Source organism: Lemur catta, chromosome 18 (genome assembly GCF_020740605.2).
Source record: "Lemur catta isolate mLemCat1 chromosome 18, mLemCat1.pri, whole genome shotgun sequence".
Taxonomy (NCBI): Eukaryota; Metazoa; Chordata; class Mammalia; order Primates; family Lemuridae; genus Lemur; species Lemur catta.
In genome coordinates this window covers 31,298,724-31,313,912 of record NC_059145.1, presented here as the reverse complement: position 1 = coordinate 31,313,912, position 15,189 = coordinate 31,298,724, and the positions used below count along the sequence as shown (strand labels likewise).

Here is a 15,189-nt window from a genome sequence, read left to right as displayed (position 1 = left end):
GATTGGGGGGATGGTTTTAGGATGATTCAAGCGCATTACATTTATTGTGCAGCCAAACCTCTCTGCTAATGATAATCTGTATTTGCAGCCACCCCCCAGTGCTAGCATCACACCTCAGCTCCACCTCAGATCATCAGGCATCAGATTCTCATGAGGAGCACACAGCCTAGATCCCTCGCATGCGCAGTTTACAGTAGGGCTCACGCTCCTATGAGAATCTAATGCCGCTGGTGATCTGACAGGAGGTGGTGATTATGCACCGACGAAAGCGATGGGGAGCGGCTGTAAATACAGGTGAGGCTTCTCTCTCTTGCCTCCTGCTGTGCAGCACAGTTCCTAACAGGCTATAGACCAGTATCGGGCCATGGCCCGGGGGTTGGGGACCACAGATTTAAACTATATGGAGGATGTATGTAGATTATATGCAAATACTGCACCATTTTATATAAGGGACTTGAACATCTGTGGATTTTGGTATCCATGAAGAGTCCTGGAACCAATCCCCCCAGATGGCAAGGAACAACTGTATACTAATTTTTTTTTTGGTACAAACAAGTTGTATTGTGAGTTAAAAGTAACAGCCCCCTTACACTAACATCATCCTCATTTACACTCCTCTGACTCCAGAACCATAGTGCCATTGAACACTTTAGAGACTTATACAAACTTAAAGAGCTGTTATCAATGTGTTATTGTGATTGTCATTATTAGGCTTTGGGTTACCACATTAAAACCCAAACTGCAGACTTCACAATTCAGGCTGGAGCCAGTGTTCTGGAAGACACCAGATGTGTCCCAAGGTGAAGCAGGATCCTGAAAACCAATTAATGAGTGCAACAACGGGCTACTGACTTCTGTATAGAACACCTGAACCACAGCCCGCCCCGGGGGTCCTGGGGCAAGAAGGGTTCTGTCTTTCAGCGATGTGCATTTTTACCCTGTCTGTGTTTTGAGTTTCACTTTAAAGAAAAGGTTGAAAGCAGTGTTGTGACTGCAAGACCCTTAGATCTGCAGGAGAGTTTGCAAGGAGGTGGTATCTCTCCCGGTCTGCTGTCTAATACCAGTTGCTCAGAACTGGTACTGAGGAAAGAGCAGGCGGCAGTTAGATCGTAGGGTGGGCGGGGGCAAGAGTGAGAGTTCTGACTTACATGGAAAGATGGGAGCAGGGGGGTGCTTTTCCTCCTTGCAAAAAGTCTAGAGCTACCCTCGAGACCCTGCTGTGGTCTAGCTAGCTGTCAAATACCCCCTCGTGCATGCTAGAAAGAGAAAGAATGCTAAGCCCTTGGAACACCATCTGCCGAGCATGTCCTGGTACATGCTGGCTGCCTGACTTTGAGTGATTTGGAAGTTATTTATGTTTTAAGTCCTAACTGCAGTCTCCAAACACTGTCTTCCTACCAGGAAACTGTTTTGCCTCTTCCATGAGAGGTCTGTGAGCTCTCTGATTACTCCGGTGCAGAGAAACCGTCAAGACAATTCATCTGGAGCTTCCACTTGGGGGAGGAAAAAGATTTTTTTTCAAAAATAGGCAGAGTTGTGAAATGTATATAATAAGGCCTGGATTTGACACCTAGATGCAGAGCATTCAAACCACATCTCTTCTAGCAGGTAGGCAGCTTTCCAAGTTATAAACTATAGTGAAAAATTTTTAAAGTATACACTTATTATTGATTACAATCACCTTGCTGTGCTGTAAAATATTGTTCATTCTAACTATCTAACTATATTTTTGTACCCATTAATCATCCCCACTTTATTCCCTCCCTCCCCTCTACCTTTCCCAGCCTCTGGTATCCATCATTCCACTCTCCGTGACATCATTTGTTTTTAATATTTAGCTCCCACAGATGAGTGAGAACATGTGAGATTTGTCTTTCTGTGCTTGGCTTATTTCACATAACATGCTGTTCTCCAGTTCTATCCCTGTTGTTTCAAATGGCAGGATTTCATTCTTTTTGTAGCTATATAATATTCCATTGTATACATGTACCACAATTTCTTTATTCATTCATCTGTTGATGGACACTTAGATTGATTATGTATCTTAGCTATTGTGAATAGTGCTGCAATAAACATGGGAGTGCAGAAATCTTTTCAATATACTAAATTCCCATCCTTTAGATATACACCCAACAGTGGGATTGCTGGGTCATATAGTAGTTCTATTTTCAGTTTTTTGAGGAACCTCCATACTGTTTTAAATTATTCCCACCAATAGTGTACGAGGGTTCCCCTTTCTCTACATCCTCACCAGCATAGGTTACTGCCTGTCTTTTTCATAAAAACCATTTTAACTGGGGTAAGATGATATGTCATTGTAATTTTGATTTGCATTTTTCTGATGATTAATGATGTTGAGCATTTTTTTTAACACACCTGTTGGCCATTTGTATGTCTTCTTTTGAGAAATGCCTATTCAAATCCTTTGCCCATTTTTATCAGATTATTTGGTTCTTTTCTATCAAGTTGTTGGAACCCCTTATATATTCTAGTTAGTAATCCCTTGTCAGATGGGTAGTTAGCAAATATTTTCTTCCATTCTGTGGGCTGTCTCTTCACTTTGTCGATTATTTCCTTTGCTGCACAGAAGCTGTTTTGCTTGTTGCAAAAAAGCAAACGTTTGTCCATTTTTGCTTTGGCTGCCTGAGCTTTGGGGGTATTACTCAAAAAGTCCTTGCCCAAACCAATGTCCTGAAGCATTTTCCCAATGTTTTGTTTTAGTAGTTTCATAGTTTCAGGTCTTAGATCTAAGTTTTTAATCCATTTTGATTGGATTTTTTAATATGGTGAGGGATAAAGGTCTAGTTTTATTCTTCTGCATATGGATATCCAGTTTTCCCAGCAGCATTTATTGTAGGGACTGTCCTTTCCCCACTGTATGTTCTTGGCATCTTTGTCAAAGATAAGTTCACTATAGATGTGTGGATTTATTTCTGGGTTCTCTGTTCTGTTCTATTGGTCTATGTGTCTATTTTTATGCCAGTACCATGTTATTTTGGTTACTACAGCTCTGTAGTATAATTTAAAGTCAGGTAATGTGATTCCTGTAGTTTTGCTCATTTTGCTTAGGATGGCTTTGGCTATTGTGGGTCTTTTGTGGTTTCACATAAATTTTAGGATTATTTTTTCTATTTCTATGAAGAAGTCATTGGTATTTTGGTGGGGACTGCATTGAATCTGTAGATTGCTTTATGTAGTGTGAACATTATAACAATATTGATTCTTCCAATCTATGATCATAGAATATCTTTCCATTTTTTTGTGTCCTCTTCAACTTGTGTCATCAATGTTTTATAGTTTTCATTATAGAGATCTTTCACTTTTTTGGTTAAGTTTATTCCTAGGTATTTTATTTTATTTGTACCTGTTGTAAATGAGATTACTTTCTGGTTTTTTTTTTTCCAGATTGTTTACTGTTGTTATATAGAAATGCTACTGATTTTTGTATGTTGATTTTGTATCCCACAACTTTACTGAATTTGTTTACCAGTTCTAATAGCTTTGGAGTAGATTCTTTAGGTTTCTTTAGATATAACATCATATATGATCACATTTTATAACTAATTATTTTAAACATATGACAACTCTGTGTACAAACAAACAAATAAACAAGCAAAGAGAAGTCTAACAGAAATTCTACCCTTTAACTCCATCCGCCTCCACTTTTTGACTTTCATTGTTTCCATCCATATCTTTCATTGTTTCCATCCACTCTCAAAAAGTTGTTATTTTTGATAGATTTATCTTTTAGTCCTCCTACTCAAGATATAAGTGGCTTATATAGCACATTTACCATAATAGAGTATCCTGTATTTGTGTCCTTACTGTTACCAGTGAGTTGTATACCTTCAGAAGATTTCTTATTGTTCATTAACATCCTTTTCTTTCAGATTTAGGAACTCCTTTTAGTATTTCTTGTAGGGCAGGTCTGGTGTTGATGAAATCCCTGAGGTTTGTTTATCTGGGAAAGTATTTATTTCTCCTTAATGTTTGAAGGATATTTTTGCAGGATATATTATTCTAGGGTTAAGGGTTTTTTTTCCCTTCAGTACTTTGAATATGTCATGCCACTTTCTTCCTGCCTGTAAGGTTTCCACTGAGAAGTCTGCTGCCAGATGTATTGGATCTCCTTTATATGTTATTATTTTTTCTTTTTTTCTTACTTCCTTTAGGGCCTTTTATTTATTTGTGACCTTTGGGAGCTTGATTATTAAATGATTTGAGTTGGCTTTGTTTGGGTTAAATCTGCTTGGTGTTCTATAACCTTCTTGTACCTGAATATTGATATTTTTCTCTATGTTTGGAAAGTTCTATTTTATTATTTCTTTGAATAAAATTTCTACCCCACTTTCTCTCTCTACCTCCTTCCTGTTTAAGGACAATAACTGTTAGATTTACTCTTTTGAGGCTATTTTCTAGATACTGTAAGTGTGTTTCATTCTTATTTATTCTTTATTCCTTTTTTCTCTTCTGACTGTATTTTCAAATAGCCTGTCTAAGCTCATTAACTCTGTCTTATGTTTGGTCAATTCTGCTGTTGAAGATTCAAGTAGACCTACCATTCGATCCAGCAATCCCATTATTGGGCATCTACCCAGAAGAACAAAAGTCATTCTATAAAAAAGACACCTGCACCCGAATGTTTATAGCAGCACAATTCACAATTGCAAAGATGTGGAAACAACCCAAATGCCCATCAATTCACGAATAGATTAGTAAAATGTGGTATATGTATACCATGGAGTACTACTCAGCTATAAGAAATAACAGTGATATAGAATCCCTTTTGTTCTCCTGGAGAGAGTTGGAACCCATTCTATTAAGTGAAGTATCCCAAGAATGGAAAAATAAGCACCACATGTACTCACCAGCAAATTGGTTTCCCTGATCATCACCTAAGTGCACATTTGGGAATAACACCAACTGGGTATCAGACAGAGGTGGGGGGTGGGGGGAGGGGATGAATGTATACCTACATGATGAGTGCGATGCGCACTGTCTGGGGAATGTACACGCTTGAAGTTCTGACTCAGGGGGGATGAGAGGGCATGGGCAATATATATAACCCAAACTTTTGTACCCCCATAATAAGCTGAAATAAAAAAATACCAGCTTTAATAAAAAAAAATTCTGCTGTTGAAAGACTCATGTATTTTTCAGTTTGTCAATTGAACCTTAAGCTCTAGAATTTCTGTTCGATTTTTTTTTATTATTTCAATCTCTTTGTTAAATTTCTCTGATAGGCTTTTGAATTCCTTCTCTGTGTTGTGTTGAAGTTCATTGAGCTTCTTCAGGACATCTGTTCTGAATTCTTTGTCTGAAAGGTCACCTATCTCCATCACTCCAGAATTGGTCACTGGTACCTTATTTAGTTTGTTTGGTGAGGTCATGTCTTCCTGGATTTTCCTGATGTTTGTGGATGTTCATCAATGTCTGGGGATTGAAGAGTTAGGTATTTATTTTAATCTTCACAGTCTGGGCTTATTTGAACCTGTCCTTCCTGAGAAAGCTTTCCAGATACTTGAATGGAATTGAGTGTTGTGGTCTGTCTTTGGTAACTGCAGCTCTATCAGCATTGGGAGTGCTCCAAGCCCAGTAATGCTGTGATTCTTGCAGACTCCTGGTAGTGGTGCCTTGGTGAGCTTGGATAAGATGCAAGAGAATTCCCTGGATTATAAGGCAAATTCTCTCACTCTCTTCCCTCATGATCTGAGTTGGGCTGCTGGAGTTAGGGGAGGAGTGACATGGGCACTCCCTTGTGGCCACCAGCACCAGGTCATACCTGACGCCAGCCCAGTCTCACCCAAAGCCAGTGGAGACTGTTGCCTGCTTACCTCTGATGTTTATTCAAAGCCCAAGAGCTCCTTAGTCAGCAGGCGGTAAATCTTGCCAGGACTGGGTCCTTCCCTTCAAGGCAGCATGTTTCCTTCTGGCCCAGGATGGGTCCAGAAATGTCCTCCAAGAACTAAATCCTGGGGTCAGAGGCCTCAGGAGTCTGTTTGGTACTTTATTTTACTGTGGCTGAGCTGGTACCCAAGATGCAAAACAAAGTCCTCTGAGCTTTTCCATTTCCTTTCCCCAAGTGGAAGACTCTGCCTGAGCCTTGCTGCCTGTACCTGGGGGAGAAGTAACACAGGCACTGGCTTGCCTGTACCTGCTGGTGTCTCATTGAGTCATGTGCACCCCAAGTACACTGGATCCAAGCCAGGAATTGCTCAAGGACAGTATCCCTTGTGGCCCAACTGCCTCACGAATTAATTCAGGCCCCAGACTGCTCTTTTTCTGCTGGTGGTGGGGTCAGCAGGAACTCAGGTTTCAGGGCGGAGGATTTCCTTCTGGCTGGGCTGCCCAAAATGTTCCTTCTGTGGGCACAGGCAGAATTCTGCCCTGTGCTGTGTTGCCCTGCGGTAGGGCAGTCCTGAGTTTCAATGTGAAGTCCCACAGTCACTTCATTGCTCCTCCCCTGGGCACACAGATTCTCTCTCCACTCGGAGCACTGGTGCAGCACTGCCAGGGGATGGGGGAAAGGTGGCATAAGCAGTGCAAGACTATCTTTTCTGCCCTTCTCAGTGCCTCTTTCCTTTATGTAATGTTAAAATCATGTGATATGATCACTCACCTGATTTTTGGTTCTTCTGAAGGTGCTTGCTTGCATGGATGGTTGTTGAATTAGGTGTTTGTGCAGAGAGACACTCACCAGAGGTTTCTATTCAGCCATCTTGCTCTGCCCTCCCTTCTTTTAAATTTTTGTGTTGAACAACCTTTTTTTTTTAAAAAAAAAACAAAACTTATTTAGTTACTTTTATTTGACAAGTAAAAATTGCATATTTTATGGTGTGCCACATGATGTTTTGATATATGTATACATTGTGGAATGGCTAAATCAAGCTATTTAATATATGCATTACCATGCATACTTATCATTTTTCTTTGTGGTAAGAACACTTAAAATCCACTCTATTAGCAATTTTACGAGATACAATATATTATTATTAACTGGAGTCACCATAATGTGCAGCAGATCTCTTGAACTTATTTGTCCTGTCTAATTAAAATTTTGTATACTTTGACCAACATCTTCCCAGTCCCCTTGCTCCCTGCCTCTCATAACCACCATTTCACTGTCTGTTTCTATGAGTTTGACTTTTTTACACTCCACATATAAATGAGATCATGCAATATTTGTCTTTCTTTGCAAAGAAATGGGCTTATGGATAACTTTTCCCTCTGTTGCTTTTTGTTTCCCTGCACTGTCCATATTTTCTATCATGAGTATTTATCTCTTTGCTTCTCAGAAGAGAAATCTTTAAAAAATAGGAATAAAAACTTGGATCTTAACAACTGCTGATCTCCCAGGCCCTCAGGTTATGGTGAGGTGTGGGGAGAGGAGAGAGAATGAAGATCCAGGTTTTCTTTTAAGGCCTCCTCTCTCTCTACCTCCCCATCCCCACCTAATTCATGAAGAAATCTACAAATTGCTCTGCTTCAAAAACTATGGTCTGGGTTTAGATACTAGTAGGGAATGATTGTTTAATTTTCCTGGGGGTAATGATATGTTGAGGATGTACAGGAGAAATCCCTTATTTGTAGGAGATACACATGGAAATGTTGAAGGATGAAGTATCATAAGGTCTGCTGCTTAATTTAAAATAGATAAAAAGAAAATATGAAGCAAATACTGCAAAAAGGTAACAATTATAGAGTTTAGTGGTTGCTATATGTATATTACTTGTATTCTTCTTTCAGCTTTTCTATTCATTTGAAAATTTATTTAACAAAAAATGGACACAAAAACAATGATTCCTTTCAGTCTCCCCTTTCTTTCTTCATCTTCTACTTTTCTTCTTTCTGTCTTGCTCCTTTCTTACCTTGTTCTCTCACCTGCCTGAACCTGTACACAGGCATGACTGACAGGGAAGAATGCTCACGGTGGGCAAGAGGAAAGGATATCCTTCTGGATGTTCATCGATGCCATCCTTTCTGCCATTCCACACTCAGTGCCCCTTCCTCTAATGCCTGTGTGTTTGTGCAAGCTTGTTCATTGCAAATTCATTGCACTGTTGTTTATAATACTGTAAAATTGGAAATAGCCTTCATTTGCGTAATAAGGAGGGTGGTTAAATAGTTTAAGGTGCATCTACACAATGAAATGCCACACAGGTTAAAGCAAGTTTGCATGTATTTTTATTATTTTATAAGTAGATAAGAAAATAGCCAAAGGGAAAGTAAAAACAAATCACTCAATTTCCCACCCTCAGAAATAGCTGACTAGAAAAAAACAGGCATCCTAAAACACACATGAACACTTTAAACAAGAATCCCCAAAGAGAATAGTCACGTGGCTCCTGCACATATAAAAAGGTACTCAACCTAATTAGTAATCAGGGAAATGAAAACTGAAGTTGCAGTGAGGTGCCAGCATTCACCAACCAGATTGATTAAAATGAAAAAGTCTGATAATGTAAAGCATTAGAAAAAATTTGGAGCACCTGGAATGCTTATGCACTGCTATTGGGAGTGTAAATTAGTACTGCCACTTTGGAAAAACAGTTTGGCATTATGTAACAAAGTTAAAGATGGGCATACTCTATGATTCAACAGTTTCATTCCTAGGAATATTTCCTAAAGAAATTTATGCATATATATAGCAGGATCATATGAGAATATTTATAAGAGCATATTCATAATAGTTAGCAACTGGCAACAGTTCAAATACTCATCAACAGTAGAATCAATAAATAAGTTATGTATAATAGTTTTACAATAGAATATATACTGAAAGAAAATGAACAAACTATAAGAAACAATTTGGATTAATCTTAATAAATATGTTAAGCAAAAGAAGCAGGAAAAATAAGAATTCATACAATAGGATTCCATTTATATAAGGTCCAAAAAGCAGGCAAACTTATATGATACTGTTTAGGTTTGCTTGGATAGAAGGTTAAATCATAAACTAAATTAAGGAAATAATGACCTTGAAAATCAGCATAGCAAGTTAACTTGGTGGGGAGTGAGAAGACTGATTTCCACAGCTACGTGGGAGCCTCTGGGATGCTAGCAATATGCTGGATCTTCTCTGAGCAGTGGTTACATAAGGGTTCATTTTGTTGCTAAATATACATATTATATACATTGTCTCTCTAGTGGGCTCTCACCCAGCGGGTGCGCTTGCTCTCTCTCTCTCTCTCTATATATATATATGTGTGTGTCTGTATAAAACTTCTCTGTACTTCTCTGTGATTATTACAATATAAAGGTTAGAACTGACACATAGAATATAATCTTATTTTATCTTATTATTTCTACGTTTTTTCTTCTGTCTTTATAAATTGTAGAGATAGATGTTAAGCATCTTTTCATGTGCTTATTGGTCATCCATATACCTTCTTCTTTGAGGTGTATTCCTTAAAGTGTTCAAATATCTTATTATTTTTTTCAGTTGGGTTATTTATCTTCTTACTATTGAGTGGTAAAGGAAGGTATTTTATATATTCAGAACACTAATTCCTTGTCACATATATACGCGTTGCAAGTATTTTCTCTCAGTCTGTGGCTTATTTTCTCATTTTTAAAATCTTGACTATATAAGAGCAAAAGTTTTTAATTTTGATAAAGTTAAATTACCAGTTTTTCTGTTTCATGCTGTTTTGTGTCCTCTAAAAAAAATCTTTACACATCACACATTTGTGAAGATTTCTTCCTATGCTTTACTCTGGAAGTTTTATTGTTTTAGCATTTATGATTGGGCCTATGTTTAACTGAAGTAATTTTTGTATATGGTATGAGTTAACGATAGAGTTTCATTTTTTCCCATATTATTATAATACCCAGTTGTTCCAGCACTGTTTGTTAAAAACTCTACCATTTTTTCATTAAATTACCTCTGTACCTTTGTTGAAAATAAATTGACTGAATATGTGTAGGTCTATTTCTGGATTCTCTATTCTGTTTCATTTATGTACATGTCTATCCTTATGTCAACACTAAACTCTCTTGGTTACTGGCTTTATAATAAGACTTGAAATCAGATAGTGAAAGTCCTCCAATGTTGTTCCTTTTTATTACAATTCTTTTGACTACCTTAGGTATTTTGCATTTTCATATAAATTTTGGAATCAAATTGTCAATCTCTACAAAAATATACTGAGATTTTTATTGTATTAATTTATTGCTCAACTTGGGGAGAACTGACATTTCACTACTATCAATTCTTCTAATCTACAAATGTGGTATATCGCTCCAGTTAATTAAATCTTCTTTAATTTTTCTAGGCAATGTTTTGTAGTATTCAGTTTACAAATCTTCCACATATATTTTGTTAAATTTGTCCCCAAACACTATGTAATTTTAAATTATTATAAATGATACTGTTTTTAAATTTTAATACCCAATTGCTCATTGCTAGTACTTAGAAATAAATTGATATTTGTATATTGACTTTGTATTACTGTGGCACCAGTTAGGAAGCAGAAACCATATCAGTAATTTGAGCAGAAAATTTTAATAAAGTTTTATTTATTTAATAAAGGATTATTAAATAGTAAAAGGGGGTTAACTACTATAAGGAGTAAAAGAGAACTCTAAGCAATTCAGGAATAGCAAATACAGGGAGTAGCAATTACTACTAGGACTGAGGCAGAGTATCCAAAGGTAGAACTAAGAACTCAGAAAAGTCATCTGTTTGTGCTGCTGTGTATAAGAAAATTCCACAGGCTGAGTATTTTATAAACAATAGAAAATTATTTCCTCACAGTTCTGGAAGCTGGGAAGTCCAAGATCAAGGCTCCAGCAAGTTCAGTTGTTTAGTGGGGGCTGCTCTCTCCTTCCAAGATGGCACCTTGTTGTCTGTCCTTTGTGGGGAGGAACACTGTGTCCTCACATGGTGGAAGGCAGAAAGGCAAGACAGCCAAATGTTGCAGGAAGCCTCTTTTATAAGGGCCTAATTTCATTCATGAAGGAAGAGCCTTTATGACTTAATCACCTCTTGAAGGCCTCACCTCTCAATACTATCACATTGGCCATTAAGTGTCAATACCTGAGTGTTGGAGAGAACAATTTCAGACCATAGCAGAGCTGTACCCCAGTCTGGTACAAACCTCACTGGAGTAGGTGTGACTGCAAGTCCAGTGGGTGATGGACATATATGCTGAGGTGTGATGGGCTGGAGTTGGTCCATAGGAAGTTACCTACAGGGGTGCCAGAAAAACTGCCTGGAGAATGACTGCCACTGAGTCCCCTGCATGCTGCCAGTACCATGCTTTATGGGGAGGCATGGGGAAAGAGAGCTAGGAAGACAAGCCCTGTCTTTTGCTATCGCTTGCAGGGTCTCTCCAGTTTTCTCTGTGACAAAGATTGACATTGTACAATCTGACAAAGAACAAATGTTCACAAGGTGCAGCTCCATTATCACCATGAAGGGTAGAGAGGTGGATTTGGAGCTGAGAGGTAGTACACTGACAACTGGCACATTTGCTAAACTTACTGTTCTAGTAGCTTAGTGCTTTCCTTAGTAGTTTACTGGTTTCTTAATATTTTCTATGTTTTTAAATCTGTTAATAAAATAGTTTTATCCCCATCATTCTGATGTGAGTGTCCTATATTTCTTTTTCTTGCCTTAGTGTGCTTGATGGGACCTCCAAGAGAAATTTTTAAAAAGTGAGGAGAACATCTTAGTCTTGCCCCTGATCTGAGGGGTAAAGCATTCACATTTTTACCATTGAGTATGATGTTAACTATAGTTTTTTTTTTCTTTTAAATGTGCTGTTTACCAGATTAAGAATATCTCCTTTTTTTTTTTTTTTCTCTCCCACACTGGTGTGCAGTGGTGCCATCATAGCTCACTGCACCCTCAAATCCCTGAGCTTGAATGATACTCCTGCCTCAGCCTTTCTAGTAACTGGGACTACAGGTGCATACTACCATGCCCGCCTAATTTTTTTTTTTCATTTTTTTAGAGACAGGATCTCACTATGTTGCCCAGGCTGATCTTGAATTCCTGGCCTCAAGTGATCCTCCCAGCTCAGCCTCCCAAGTTACTGAGATTACATGAGGATATTTCCTTCCATTTGTAGTGTGCTGAAAAGTCTTTATCAATAATGATTGTTGAATATTGTCAAGTGCTTTTTATGCTTTTATTAATATTATCATGTGGCTTCTTTTATCTGATGATGTGGTAAATTGTATCAATTTGTTTTCAAATATTGAGCCAACTTTTCATTCCTGGGAGAAATTCCACTTGATCATGTGGTTTTCTTATTTTGTACATTGTTGCATTTTATTGGCTAATATTCTTTTAAGGATTTTGTATCTATGTTCAGGAGGAATATTTGCATGTAGTTTTCTTATACTCTATCTATTAAATATATTTGGCATCAGAATAATGCTGGCCTCAGAAAATGATTATATAAGACAATTTCTCTCTTAAATGTTTAATAGAATTTATCACTAGAGTCATCTGAGCCTGTCACTTTAATTCTGTGACAATTTTAAATTACAAATTCAATTTCCTTTATAAACATTGAATTTTTCAGATTTTTAATTTTTTCTTGTTTTAGTGTTGGCAATTTGAGTCTTTTGAGGATTTTATCCATTTCATGTAAATTGTTGAATTGATTGGCATACAGTTGTTTATAATATTCCCTTATTATCCTTTTAATGTTTGTAGAATCTGTAATGGTATCCCTACTTTATTTCCTGCATTGGTAATTCATTTCTTTTCAGAATTTTTCATCCTATTATTATAATTTTTGCTCATTTATTATTTATTTCCTCCTACTTACTTTGGATCGACTTTTTTGTTTTCTTCTGATGTCTTTATGTAGAGAGAGATCATTCAGATTATTTGAGATTACCTCATTCTTTGTCTAATATAACCATTTAAAACAATAAATTTTTCTTTAAGCACTTGTTTAGTTGCATTCCACACATTTGTATATGTTGTGTTTTCATTTTAATTTGGTTCAAAATATTTTAAAATTTCCTTTGAGATTTCTTCTTTGACACATGGGTTACTAGTAAAAGGTAAAAGACTTACACTTTCTGAAGAGAAATCAGAATGTGTTTGACCTATAAGTTATTAAAACTGTATTTTTTACTTTCCAAATATTTAGGATTTTTCCAGATACCTTTCTGTTATTGATTTATAATTTAATTCTGTTGTTGTCAGAGAACATACATTTGTATAACTTGGATTTTTTTGTTAATAAATTTATTAGGACTTGTTTTATGGCCCAGAATCTGTCTTTCTTGGTCGACTTTCCAGTTGCATTTGAAAAAGAAAATATTGGGTGGAGTGTTCTATAAATGTCAATTGAATCAAGTTGTTTGATAGTGTTATTCCAATTTTGTATGTCTTTATTGATTTTCCATGAATTGTTCTAATAATTACTGAGATGATTGTTGAAATCCCCAGCTGTAATTGTGGATTCATTTGTGTCTCCTTCCAGTTATCAGGTTTTGCTTCCTGTACTTGGAAGCATTGTTATTGTGTGTATACCCATAGGATGTTGAGTCTTTTCAATAAATTTACCTCTTTATTATTAAGAAATATTTTTTTTCCAGGTACTGTTCCTTGTCCTGAAGTCTACTTTGTCTGTTATTAATTTAACTCCTCCCTCTTTTTTACGCTTAGTACTTGAATGGCATGTCTTTTCCATCCTTTTAATTTTAACTTATTTTTGAATCTACATTTAAAGCAGTTTTTTTTGCAGACAATATAATTTGGAGTCTTGCATTTTTTCCTTCTCTTTCCCTTCCCTTTCCCTTCCCTATCCTTTCCCTTCCCTCCCTCCCCCTCTCTCTCTCTCTCTCTCTCTCTGTCTTTCTTTCTTTTTTTCTTTCTCTTTCTCTTTCTTTCTTATTTCAAAATATTAAGAGGATACAAATGTTTTTGGTTACATGGTTCGCTCTTGTAAAGCTTGAGTTGCGGCTATAGGTGTGCCCATCACCCAAATAGTGTTCATTGTACCCATTAGGTAGGTTTTTGACCCTCTCCTTCTCCTCCCTCTCCCCTGCTTGCTTTCCATTGAGTTTTACTTCCCTCTGTGCACATATGTGCTCACTGGTTAGTTCCAATTTAATAATGAGTACATGTCGTGTTTGTTTTTCCATTCTTGAGATACTTCACTTAGCAGCATGGTCTCCAGTTCAATCCAAATTGTTGCAAAAGGCATTAATTCATCCTTTTTATGGCTGAGTAGTGCTCCATGGCATACATCCACCACATTTTGTTAATCCACTCATGCACTGATGGACACTCAAGTTGATTCCACATCTTTGCAATTGTGAATTGTGCTGCAGTAAACATCCAAGTGCAAGTGATAAAAAGACTTCTGTTCCTTTGGGTAGATACCCAATAGTGGGATTGCTAGATCAAATGGTAGGTCTACTTTTAGTTCTTTGAGGAATCCCCATACTGTTTTCCATAGAAATCGTACTGATTTACAGTCCCACCAACAGAGTGTAACTGTTCCTTTCTCTCTGCATTCATGCCACCATCTATTGTTTTTGGACTTTTTAATAAAAGCCATTCTTACAGGCGTAACATGATATCTCATTGGGGTTCCAATTTGCATTTCCCTGATGATTAGTGATGTTGAACATTTTTTCATATGTTTATTGGCCATTTGTCTATTGAAAAGCTTCTGTTCATTTTTTTCTAGGTAAAAGATATCATATCTTCAGTGAAAAGGGATAATTTGACCTCCTCTTTCCCAATCTGGATACCCTTACTTTCTTTCTCTTGCTTGATTACTCTGGCTAGGTCTTCCAGCACTATGTAGAATAGAAGTGGCGACAGTGCCCTTTTCTTTTTCCAGTTCTTAGTGGGAATGCTTTTAACTTTTCCCCATTCAGCATGATGTTGGAAGGTCTCAATCTGCTGCCATGGGTGGGAGAGGGGTGGGAGAGGAAAAGAGTCTGGATGGAAGAGAGACAGGACCCTGGCTCCTCCTGTCCCCCTTCCCTGGAGGGAACCCTGTGGAATGTCCAAGCTCTGGGATCATGCCAGTTCTCCACACATTTCAGTGGTTGCAGCAGCGCCCAGTCTTGCAAGAGTGAAAAAACTTCCCAACAACTCGGTATCCTGCTGGTTACAGAAGGTGTTTGGGAGGGGAAATGGAATCCCCTTATCCTTTCACAGGGCTCTGAGTCTCTCTGGGTTTTATCTTTGCCAATCTCTTCTTTTTC

General features: G+C 37.4%; 1 long non-coding RNA gene across 1 annotated transcript in view; it reads left to right on the top strand.

Annotated features, from left to right (window-relative positions):
• Positions 1-1,562: 1,562 nt before the first annotated feature.
• The window catches only part of LOC123623524, a 51,811-nt gene continuing 38,184 nt past the window's right edge, over positions 1,563-15,189 (top strand). The window contains exon 1 of the long non-coding RNA XR_006729873.1: positions 1,563-1,608. This is a non-coding gene — a long non-coding RNA (uncharacterized LOC123623524). The remainder of the gene's footprint in view (positions 1,609-15,189) is intronic.